The sequence below is a fragment of the Pinus tabuliformis genome, chromosome 6 (genome assembly GCF_031772625.1).
Source record: "Pinus tabuliformis cultivar Carrire ecotype Pingquan chromosome 6, CPIR1, whole genome shotgun sequence".
Lineage (NCBI taxonomy): Eukaryota > Viridiplantae > Streptophyta > Pinopsida > Pinales > Pinaceae > Pinus > Pinus tabuliformis.
This window is the reverse complement of record NC_142292.1, coordinates 1684280898-1684293810: the sequence shown is the minus strand read 5'-3', so window position 1 is coordinate 1684293810 and position 12913 is coordinate 1684280898. Positions and strand designations below refer to the sequence as shown.

Genomic DNA, 12913 nt, shown 5'->3' with positions numbered 1-12913 from the left:
ATGAGGGTAAAGAATCAGAAGCAAAACCGGAGAACTGTGAGGTTTTAAAAAGCCTGCTTTGCATTCAGGGAGCCCTACAAAGCATTATGTGATGGCACATTCATTCACCATATGCTGGAATCTCGTCTCGGTACAGTCAATGAGGCTCTCTCTGGCCTTTTGGGTGGACATGTCAAGGTTTTTGTCACAAGATGTGTCATTGAGGAGCTGAAAATGTTGGGAGAGTCATTTTCTGGAACCGTGTTGGCAATTCGTAGATTCACGACAGCAAGGCGCAATCATGAGTCACTTAAAAGTGTTGCAGAGTGCCTTGAGGCTATGGTTGGTGCAGATAATCCAGAGCACTTCTTCGTTGCAACTCAGGATGGTGGTCTCCGTTAAAAGTTCTGGCAGGTTCCAGGTGTTCCTGTTGTATTTGTTCAAAAAAAAATTACTTGCTTCTTGAACCACCTTTCAAATATCAGCATCAAATTGCTAAGATGACTGAAGTGGAATGCATCCATATGATGGAAAGAGAATTCAAATTGTTGGAAGCCCATGAAGCAAAAAGACTGCAACCCAAGCAGATGTCACCGGTGCACCTGAAATTTCAGGGGATGAAATGCCAAAGAAAATAGAGTCAAGGGATAGGAGCAAGAATAAGAATAGGTTAGCAGTGAAAGATCGACCCAGATTCAAAAGGTAAATGTAAAGTGGAAAGTCAAAGATAAAAAAAAACTAAATATAAGACAGAGATATTTGCAGATGCAGAAAGATAGGAAACGGATTGCCTTTTTTGTCTTTAGCCACGATTTAATGGGATCCATGCTACACCTTTTTATTGGCCATCAGATATTTTCAGCTAAAAAAAATGTAACGCTGTTCTGTCTTTAGAACGGATGGATGAATCTTTCTCTAATTTTATAATTTCGGTTGTAATAGCTCCCCATTTGGATCAATTTGTTTTCTCATAGTGGAGCTTATTTATTGTATTGTAAAGCATTTGTAAAGGGTTGGAATTTCTGGGAGCAGTGTGGAGGACAAACCTAGCGCTTTCATTGTACAGTTTTGGCAGAGATTTTAATGAAATGATGCAGCTCTGATTCCTGAGATCCATGTGGTGTGAGTTTAGCATATGTTCTTCTTACTGTTTCATGAGTAAATTGTTATGTTTTCAGTTCATTTATAATCGTTTCCAGCTGAATGTTTTTAAGTAAGAAAGGTAGAATTCAGTTTATTGCTCTGCCTGGGAAAAACATTCATCCTCTGTGTGTCTTCTTCTGTCTGAAAAGGATTCATTATATATGCCCTTTTTAGCTTCTCAACAGTCTGTGCACTCCATATCATTTCAGTTTGATTGCGAAACCTCATGCCTATCTTGCCTCACGAAAAAATCTGTATCTTTGAGTTAATTTCTCAGCTACTGCTGTTCTTTGGTCACATACAGCCCAAAAAATTCAGTCATTCAATCAATTACCTCTCTTTCATATCTATTTACTAGCCTAAAATCAGTTCTCATTTTAAGTCATCTCAGACCCTATTGAGTATTTTTACTGAGTTGACCCGGAGAGAGCCCTCTCCTGTCCTCGTAGGGCTAGCTACGAGGCTGAGCGTGGTTTGATGTTGAACCTAGAAGCTTGCCTTTTTAGCCTGAGGCAAATCTAGGCTCTAACATGTTGGATTTATCACATATAAACATGTTGATTGTTCCTTGAGTGTGTTGGAAGAACGCATCAATATGATTGATGATAGAGTGGTTGTTCATAATCTAGCTTCTGTTGGGCAGCAACAATCGTAGTTGAACCAACTCCTTCAACAACCCATACAACCAGTTATTCCCTTTCAACTCCAACAACACCTTCTTCCACCCATGGTACCTGTACAACCCATACAACCAGCTAATCCCTTTCAACCAGCTACAATGGATCCTAACTTAAGAAGGGTCTATGTGGGTAATGTTCCTGAACACATGCAACATGCTAGAATGACTAATTTTTTCTCTCCTTATGGAGACATTGAAGAAGGCCCTGGTGGTTGACAGACAAACTGGTAAGTCTAAAGGATACCCCCTTATTCTTTACAAAATAATTGAAGCAACAAATTCAACCCTAGAAGAAGTTGTTAAATCAATAGATGGGCATCAACTTTTTTGTAAATTAGCATTTGAAGGGAAAAAGCAGAAAGTTGCAGCAAACCAGGGCCAAGTTGTTCCTGATTTGAAGGATAAAGGTGATGTAAATCATGTTTCACAATATGGTGGACTGGGTCATGGGCCATTCAACCTGCCACTTACTGGTAATCAGAATATTGTGAACCCAACATCAGTACCAGTTACCAGTCTAAATCCATATGTGGATTAAGTGATGTAGCACTACCAAGTTTGTCTATAGACCTTTTTGCAATAAACCTCCCTTATTCATTAACTCTTCAACACTGTTAGACTTGGGCCGCCAACTTCTTCTCCAAGGAACAACTTCTGGTCAGGCATCAATAGGTGCAGGGAATTATGGTCTTGGTCCATATGGATCCTCCGGATATGGAAGTCACTCATATAGTAGTTTTGGAGGTGCAACATCTCACTATGGGATTTATTCAAGTTCATTCGTTTCCCAAACTACTCCATATGATGGAGCAAGTCATTTCCCCCTTACATTTCATCAAAGTAAACTCCAAGGGACATCTCCATCATCAAGAGTTCTAACTGGCATGCAGTCTTACTACACATCCTAGGTTTGTGCTCATTCTTATTCTTCTTCTCCCATTTGTTTTAGTTCATTTTCAATTGTATTTATATATATTTTAAATGTTTGTTTTAATCTTTTGTTTTCCAGTATATGTCAAACACCACTTATGAATCTGCTAACATTTTTCTTTGGATCTCTTTTATTATTTTTCTTCTAACATCTTTCTCTGGAAATTGATGAGAATAAGTTTGGAGCAAGGCTTGCAAAATAACTTGTTTCTAGCATTTTGTGTCTTGTTTTTAGTTTCTTGTAACTACTTTTCAAAAGGTACCCTTTTGAATAATCAAATACCTTGGCTTCTTGCTTTATGGGATGTGATGAGAATAAAAATAAGTCATTGTGGTAATTGAGGATACAAGTTGGTATTAAGTATGTAGTTAAAATTAGGTTGGCCAAATCATAGAGAAAATTTGTGTTATAATTATGGTGTACGATTACTATATGTGAGGGAAATTGTGGGCAAGATGTCATGGGCATAAAGGGCACATGGTTTACAGAGTACATTTTAGCATGTGTTTCATATTCAAAAGATGTTATCTTAACTTATTTTACTATTAAATTACCAGTTGTTAAGCTATGTGCAAATAAGCACTCCAGAAAATATTGAATTGTATGAGAGCGGTTAGGTAAAAAGGTGTTCGCAAGAAGTGGAGAAAACTCAGAATGAATTGGTAGTCCATATTTAGTTTTAGGTTGTCATTTTATCTTATGGCTTTGTTATTTTCATTTCAATATTGTTCTTACTTATGCATTCATCACGAGATCAGGATGTTTTGCATATCTCTTTCTATTCTTTGCTGCCGGTTAGAGCTCATCTCATGGTGGATTCTATTTGAGCCAATGTTGATTGCCATATTTTCTTTTTCTTTTATCATAGAGTTTTGTGGTGTATGTTAGAGTTTTTAAATTCACTGTTTTACTTCAAATTTTGATGTATTTTGATGTATGTTTTATTAGTTTGGCTGTATATTATAACATTGACTTGAAATCAAAACCATTGTGTTGTACAAGATTTGGTAACTCCAAGGAGATTTATTCTTCGTGTGATAGGCTTGGAGTTTGTTTTTTTTGCTGGCATGATTTTGAATTATTATGAGTGGAAAGTGTCCTAAAAGAACATGATTGTTTAACAAAAAGAGGATATATGTTGGGATGCATTTGTTGTGCTTCAACATATTTCAGTTTGTCTCTGCATATCCAAAATCCAATACATTTTTTGGCTGCTTGATTGTTTTATTTCTTGTTTTCTAAGTGGTTTGGGCCCTGAGATGACTACATGCTTTGGCTCAAGAAAATGTGACACTAGGGCATAAAAGTAGTAAGTGTGACTCAAGAAAAGGAAAAGATTCATATTTGGTAAAGAAAAGCTCCTTTCATGAGTTGTATTGTTGTTATTTTAGGTTTTGTTATTTCATGGACTTTATATAAATTTTAGCTTGATATGTGTACTAAATTGTATGCTTTTGGGGACTAATATAATATTGTGTTTGTTGCAGAGTTTGAGTTTGGCTTCTCAACATTGCCTTTGTTTCCATTTTTTTGTTCAATCATGGCTTTCATTCATCCAGTTCAAGTAGAAAATATGAAAATGATATCTAAGCCCAAAAAGGTAAAGAATAATTGTTGTTAGATGATTTCATGCCTCTCAATATCAACTTTAAAATCTTTCCAATATTTAGTGGTAGTCCTTATGTATTGCTTCTCACTGCAGTCACATACTTTTCCCCCCTGTAGTTCTGAAAGTTGAGGAAAATTCAAGGGCCGCATCATCATCATCATAATATCTTCTTAAAATACCCCAACCATCGACTTCTCTAAAAAAATGTTTACAGCCCTAATATTCTGATAAAATCTAGTAGCTTTTGTGGGCTTTCTTCCATTAAACCCTACTCCCATTCCATAGAAGAACACATAGAAGGTTGTTTTTGGAAAGGAAGGGGGTTATCCTACTATTTTATCTTTGTTTTTCCTTTCCTTATAAACTTGATTTTAGTATCTTGTAGTTTTGTTTATGGAAATTCTTATAGGAAGGGTTTTAAATTTTGAACAATCAACATATGCATTCTAGCAACAATTGTAGTAGAAGAATCCCAAAAAAAGTCAAGGAAGAGGGAAAACAAAACGAAATGACTTTCCATTGTTGTGCTTTTATTCTACTGAACTTATTGTACTTCCTATCTGGATTTTCTTATAGATCATTTCAATCTTATAGTCGTTCATGTAACTAATTCCGTAGAAATAATTATTCTTCTTGTAGAAAATTGACAAGAAGTAAAATGGCATGCAGGCATGCTTGAGAAAAAAGGGTGGTGAAAATGAAATGGATCAACACCGAGAATATAATCATAACCTTTAGTAATGTATTGTCTTTAGATATCCTTTCAAATTACTTAATAAACTCTTTGGTTAAACTCTATTTTTTCTCGTTTATCCTTCGTTGGTGACGTGACACTGTGTCATCTTTTTGATGAATATCATTGATTGTCTCACATGACTATGGTATCTCTGCCAATTCCAAGAACATTTATATAATCTCTTCATGTCACTTCTTACGCGTAAGACATGAGCCCCATAGTGAATAATGGTGTGATTTATACTATGTACAATGTTGCATTTTATATGTTGAAGCTGCTACATGGCTACCTATAGGGATTCCTATGGAGGTACAGGGTACCATGCGGAAGTTGAGATACTCCAAATTTTCATTTTTTGTTCAGTATAAATCATGCCTCTAGGATATTTTGTTTAAAATTGGAATGCTTGAATATGAAAATTTCAATTACTTGTAGCTTTTCCTCGATCCTATAGGATCCCTATAGAACTAAATAGAATTTGCAAAATTATCTTGTTGGTGAACAATTAGATGGAATTTTTTCTCGAGTGGATAGGGTTTAATGAAAAGTTATTAAAAATGAACAAGGATGAATATGGAATGGAAATAAAATAGAATGAGATGGAAGTGAAAATGAAAACTAGTAATGATGAGATAGATATGGTAATGTATGGAATGGAATAGTTTTGCTACAAAGTGAAAATAAGTGCTTTGATGTCCTTGCAATGAATTTTTTTTGTTTTGTTTTGTTTTGTTTTTTTTTACTTTATACTAATGTGATTTATGCTTCTCTATTTCAAGTTAAGTGCTAAAGAAATTGTAGTATTAATTTATTTATTTATTATGGAGTGTAGGTGTTACTTTTTGTTGTGTATCCTAGTGTGCACTACAGATATTAGCTAAACTTTTGTACTTACAATTTTAAGATATGTTTATTGGTTACATTTTAGGATCATTGTTGTTGATTGTTGTATTTTGACATATTGAATTAATTAATAATGAGAAGCACTCCCAATTAGTTTTCTAGACTCCATAGCCAGTAGGATTCAAGCATGTAGGTCATTAGTCATAATTCGATCATGAATATTCATTTCTCTTACTTTTTGGCATGCAAATCAGTTACAACATATTTACATGATTCACAAGGTGAGAAATCAATATTTGATGTAACTGCATATTTTAGGTTTGATAATTATAGGTCATTTATAGGTTATAAATATCTTCAAAGTTTCACTTCTAATTGAGTATTCAACTAAACATATTTAGTATCTTATATGTACTTATTTTTCCTTCCACCCACTTTTCATAACTTCCATAACCAATAGGTAGGGACCTACAACTTCGATGCTATTTTATTTGTTTAGTAAGAGATTTTCTAGGTCTTTACAAAGTTTTATAATTTGTTGAAAGTTGTAGAATTTACAATCTATAAAGTTTCAAGGTCTAATTTTTTAAAGGGTGCTAGCTCAATGGAAGAGCACCTGCTTTGCAAGTAGAAGGTTGGTGGTTCGATTCCATCGTGCCCTGATATTGATATGAAATAGCGACGATTAGTTTTTGGTGATGAAGTCTCTTTTGACCATCACCGATAAGCTTATGGTGACATTTTTTTATCCTCACCAAAATATGAAATGGTGACGGTCAAAGAACGCCGCCATATATATATGTATCAATAGTAACGGCCATGAAAGGTTCATCACCATAAATTTTTGTTGTTCATATGAAATGGTGATGGTCAATGAACGTCACCATATATATGAATTAATAGTGATGGCCATGAAAAGTCCATCACAATAAATCGGTGTTGTTCATATGAAATGGTGACAGTCACTATCCATCATTATAATCATTATTCATGATGGACCTTGAATGTCACCACAATACCTACACATTTAGTGACGCCACCTTTTGTTGGGTCCCTATAATACTAGTGATTACCCCATTACTATTGTAGTTATACCCCTTATTAATATTGTTGTGCCCCTATTGCCCCCATATTGTTATTACTGTGCCCCATAGAATCCCTCTATTGTTATTTTTGTGGCTTTATATTATTATTGTTAGGTCGGCTGGATTATATTGTGACTCCTTAGACTCCTATATATAGAAAGGAGGTTTTGTCATTTGAATCATCCAAGAATTGTTCATTTATGTAATGTAAAGGAGGTTGCCCCCTCGAAGAGGCTGAATTCTAAGGCGTTGATCTATCTTTTCTATCTTTTCTTGAGCTGGTTTCATAACATTTGGTATCAGAGCTTTGGATTCTAGGGTTTCGCTGCTCCAAACAGGTCATCGTGGCATTTTCGCTATAACTTTTTTTCTGTGATGTTTCAGAAGTCGAAAAAAAAACCCATTTGAGAAGAAATCGCGCTGAACCTTGGGTCTAAATTTCAGAGCTTTTCGCGCGATATTTGCGGAGATATGATCTGAGGAAGTTGGTCTTTTTGCAGACTCCTGAATTACATTCAAAACAGGTGACCTGGGGAAATCGTCATAACTTTCTCTCTGGGGATCAGATTGAAATTTCGTAAGAAGGTACAGAAAGAGGACGGACTGTAGTTTCTTGTATGCATGTTTCAGATCAAAAGTTCAAAACAGTGACTCGTGGCACGTCGTACAAGTTCGCTCTACTGAACTAGTCTATAAGCAAGTCACTGTGGGAGATTTCACATAACTCTTCCTTGGAGAATCCAATTTGGGTCAGACTTGTGGCATTGGAAAGAGGACACAGAGGGCTACTACAGGTCACAAATTCAGAACTAGATGATTGGAAAGTACAGAGATACATCAGAGGCAATATCGAGCTCCTACAAAGTGAAAAAAGGTGTGTAGATTTTCTTAAATTTTTGCTTAAGCTTGGTTTGAAAATTTATTTTGAAGGAATTCAAAGGGCATAGTAGAGCATTATTATCGGTAACTGATGCCCCGAGGAAAGAAAATGCAAACACCTAGTAAGGAACCTGAAAGCTCTAGCATGACTCATGAAGAAGAGGAAGAAATGCAACATGATATATCAAAATTACAAGACCAAGTGCAACAACTGTCCCTTGCACAAAAAGGAACAGAATCTAAGATGGATGGTTTAAAGAAAGATGTAGAAGCTAAGATGGATGGTTTAAAGAAAGGTGTAGGAGCTAAGATGGAATATTTAAAGAAAGGCGTAGAAGCTAATATGATTGACGTGGAAGCTAAGATGGATGATTTGAAGATAGATTTGAAGACAGACATGGACGAATTGAAGATAAATATGAATAAGTTGCTACAAGAAATGGTCCCTAAGGGTGAAAGGGTACTAAAGGAAACTCATGATGAGAACAAAAGAAATGTTAATCATGATTCCATAGACGCTAATGTTGGATCGAAGACTCACCATATTCCAAAAATCGATATGAGGAAGTTTGATGGCAAGGATCCCGCCACATGGATATTACAGATGGAGCAATTCTTCGATCTCAATAATGTGCAAAACACACAAAAGGTACGTATGGAAACTTTATATTTGGAACCAAATCAGTTTGTATGGTATCAATGGCTTTGCTCTCGTAAACAATTTATCACTTGGGCAATTTTTACGGAAGAATTGATAGCACATTATGAGGATACAAAAAGCAACACTTTTTTTAGCCAATTGATAAGTCTCAAACAAAAGGGTTCAATAATGGAGCACATTGAGGAGTTCCAAAAATTGAACATAAGGGTAAAAGATATTCCAGAGGAGCATAGGATTGATGTGTTCATAGGGTCTTTAAAGGATAATATCCAACATGATGTTCGCCTTTGGGAACCTGATTCATTAGAGAAGGCATTCAGGTTAGCAAGAAAAATGGAAAGCAAAATTATGGCAACCAGGAAGCATACCACTCACAACTATAAAGACGGAAGTGTTGTTGCCCCTAGTCTTCCACAACCTATAAGGTTGACACCACAACAATTGGAAGAAAAAAGAGCAAAAGGGCTTTGTTACAGTTGTGATAGCAAATACACTAAAGGTCATAAGTGTGCTGAGAAGAAATTATTCTACATAGATTGTGAAGAGGAAGAAGAAAAGGAGCAAGAAAGGTCAAAAGAAGAGGATATACTCCAGGAACAAAGCCTAGATGAAGAACAAATAAATCCGACCATATCTTGTAATGCATTGGCGGGAATTACCACTCCTCAAACCATCAAGATAGAAGGACAAATCAAGAAGAAAAAGGTAATAGTGTTGATTGATTCAGGAAGCACCCACAATTTTATTCATTGTAAGGTAGCAAAAGAATTGAATTGCTTCCTATATCCAGCACCAGAGTGTCAAGTGATGATTGCAAATGGAGGAACAATAAATTGCTCTGGAAAGTGCCATAATATCAAGCTATCCATGGGAGAATATGTATTGACTAGCCCAATGCTTTCCATTCCAATGGGAGGTGCTGATGTTGTACTAGGAGTCCAATGGCTACAATCCTTGGGTACAATAGCTTTTAATTTTCAAGAACTTTTCATCAAATTTTCTATGGAAGGAAAGGAAGTTGAATTAAGGGGTATTGCAGGGAAACCAGGAAAGATAATCAGCTCTAATGGTATGACAAAGCTTCTAAAAAAGGAGCAAAGAGGTGTAATTGCACAATTATGTTCGCTAGATGTTTCCACATTGGAATCATCTATTTCTCCAGATCTCCAAAAAGTCCTGGACAATCATTCCAAGGTATTTGAGACTCCCAAAGGTCTCCCACCTATGCGTGATCATGATCATGCTATTCATCTGATTCCAGGAAGTGTTCCTCCAAACATCAGGCCGTACAGATATCCCTATGTCCAAAAGAGTGAAATTGAACGTATGGTTGCAGAAATGCTAGAGGCTGGTATAATTCAACCGAGTCAAAGTTCTTTCTCTGCTCCAGTAGTATTGGTGCACAAGAAGGATGGATCATGGCGCATGTGTCCGGATTATAGGGAGCTCAACAAGCTCACTATTAAAGATAAGTTCCCCATTCCTGTCATTGATGAATTACTGGATGAATTGCATGGATCAATTTACTTCACCAAGTTGGATCTTCGTTCAGGATATCATCAAATCAGAATGAAGATTGAAGACATTCCAAAAACAACATTTAGAACTCATGAGGGTCATTATGAATTTTTGGTCATGCCTTTTGGCCTTACCAATGCACCTTCAACATTTCAAGGTTTGATGAATTCAATTTTCAAACCATTCCTTAGAAAATTTGTGTTAGTATTTTTTGATGATATACTAATCTACAGCAAGTCTTGGAAGGATCATGTTGAACATGTTGACAAGGTGCTACAACTATTGGAGGAGAAACAATTATATGCAAAAAGATCCAAATGTTTCTTTGGAGTCCAGGAGGTGGAATATTTGGGTCATATTGTATCTCATGAAGGAGTTAAGGTAGACCCTAGCAAAATTAAAGCCATTAAGGAATGGAAAATCCCCACATCCATAAAGCATCTGCGAGGATTTCTTGGGTTGACAGGGTATTATCGCAAGTTTGTTAAGAATTATGGGAGAATAGCAGCACCTCTAACAACATTATTGAAGAAAGATGCATTTTCATGGACTCCGGAAGCAACAAAGGCCTTTGAACATCTTAAAGAGGCAATGTGCCAAGCACCGGTCTTAGCTACACCGGACTTCACAAAAACCTTTATTGTGGAATGTGATGCTTCAGGAAATGGAATTGGTGCTGTTCTAATGCAAGATGAAAGACCCATTGCTTTTGAAAGTCGTCCAATCAAGGGAAAGTTTTTAAGCAAAGCTATTTATGAGAAGGAAATGTTGGCAATACTCCATGCACTTAAGAAATGGCGACCCTACCTAATGGGAAGACACTTCAAGGTAAAAACGGATCATGATAGCCTTAAATACTTTTTAGAACAAAGATTATCCTCTGAAGAGCAACAAAAGTGGGTCACAAAGATGTTGGGTTATGACTTTGAAATCATCTACAAAAAAGGGAAGCAAAATGTGGTGGCAGATGCACTCTCAAGAAAGGATGAGGATGTGGAAGCATTGTTGTGCGCCATTTCTATTATCCAACCAGATTGGATAAACGAAGCAAGGGAGGAATGGAAGAATGACGAAGAAGTGTGGGCACTTATTCGAAAGTTACAACAAGATTCCAGTACGTCTGATACATTTAGCTGGAAAAATGATTCGTTATGGTACAAAGATCGCTTATACCTCTGTAAGAATTCCCAGCTAAAACAAAAGATTCTTATGGAATTGCACACTTCTCCCTTAGGAGGGCACTCAGGATTTTTAAAAACTTACCACAGGGTTAAGAAGGAATTTTTTTGGGATGGCCTTAAATCAGATATTCAAAAGTTTGTGGCGGAATGTTTGGTTTGCCAACAAAATAAAGTTGAAACAATTAAGACACCGGGTCTATTACAACCTTTATCCATTCCAAGCCAACGTTGGGAGGAGGTTTCAATGGATTTTATCACAGGTTTACCCAAGTCTGAGGGAAAGAGTGTCATCATGGTGGTAGTTGACAGACTTACCAAGTATGCACACTTTTGTGCATTATCACATCCATTTAAAGCCAGTACAGTTTCTACTGCATTTATGGAAACAATTCAAAAGCTACATGGAAACCCAAAGATTATTGTAAGTGACAGAGATCCCATTTTCACTGGAAATTTTTGGACAGAATTATTTTCTTGTCTTGGTACTCAGTTAGCTCATAGCTCATCTTATCATCCTCAATCTGATGGGAAAACTGAGATAGTAAACAAATGTTTGGAAGGATATCTTCGTTGCTTTGTATCTGATAAACAGACACAATGGGTCAAATGGTTGCCTCTGGCTGAATGGTGGTATAACACTTCCTTCCATACAGCAACAAAAATGACCCCATTTATGGCACTTTATGGGTATCAACCACCATCCATCACATCATATTTAAGAGAAAATTCTAAGGTTCAGGCAGTGGAACATCACATCGAACATCAACAACAAGTCCTCCAACTCTTAAAGGATAACCTCGTGTTGGCACAGAATAGAATGAAACAACAGGCAGATCAACATCGCAGTGAAAGAAGTTTTGATGTAGGTGATTGGGTATTCCTACGGCTACAACCATATAAGCAAATGTCCCTCAAGCAAGCTAAGAAGGATAATAAATTATCACCAAAGTATTATGGTCCGTACAAGGTGTTGCAAAAGATTGGTACTATGGCATACAAATTGGAGCTTCCTGCAGCTTCTCGATTGCACCCAGTTTTCCATGTTTCATGTTTAAAGAAGGTTATAGGCGACAAGCTCCCAGTTCAAACAATATTGCCAGAACTTGACGAGGAAGGAAAAATTATATTGGAACCGGAAGCAGTCACAGAAACAAGAACTCGACAGCTACGAAATCGTTCAATTTCAGAGTATCTTATCAAGTGGAAGAACTTATCCGCTGAAGATTCCACATGGGAGGATGAGAATTTTATGCAGAAGTATCCAGAACTACTCAAGCGTTGAGGACAACACTTTTTTGAAGGAGAGGGGCATGATGGGTCCCTATAATACTAGTGATTACCCCATTACTATTGTAGTTATACCCTTATTAATATTGTTGTGCCCCTATTGCCCCCATATTGTTATTACTGTGCCCCATAGAATCCCTCTATTGTTATTTTTGTGGCTTTATATTATTATTGTTAGGTCGGCTGGATTATATTGTGACTCCTTAGACTCCTATATATAGAAAGGAGGTTTTTCATTTGAATCATCCAAGAATTGTTCATTTATGTAATGTAAAGGAGGTTTCCCCCTCAAAGAGGCTGAATTCTAAGGCGTTGATCTATCTTTTCTATCTTTTCTTGAGCTGGTTTCATAACACCTTTGGTGACGTTCATTTTTTTGGTG

At 36.5% G+C, this 12913-nt stretch overlaps 1 pseudogene; it reads left to right on the top strand.

Annotated features, from left to right (window-relative positions):
* On the top strand, nucleotides 1-9027 carry LOC149265432 (uncharacterized; annotated as a pseudogene).
* Nucleotides 9028-12913: the final 3886 nt, after the last annotated feature.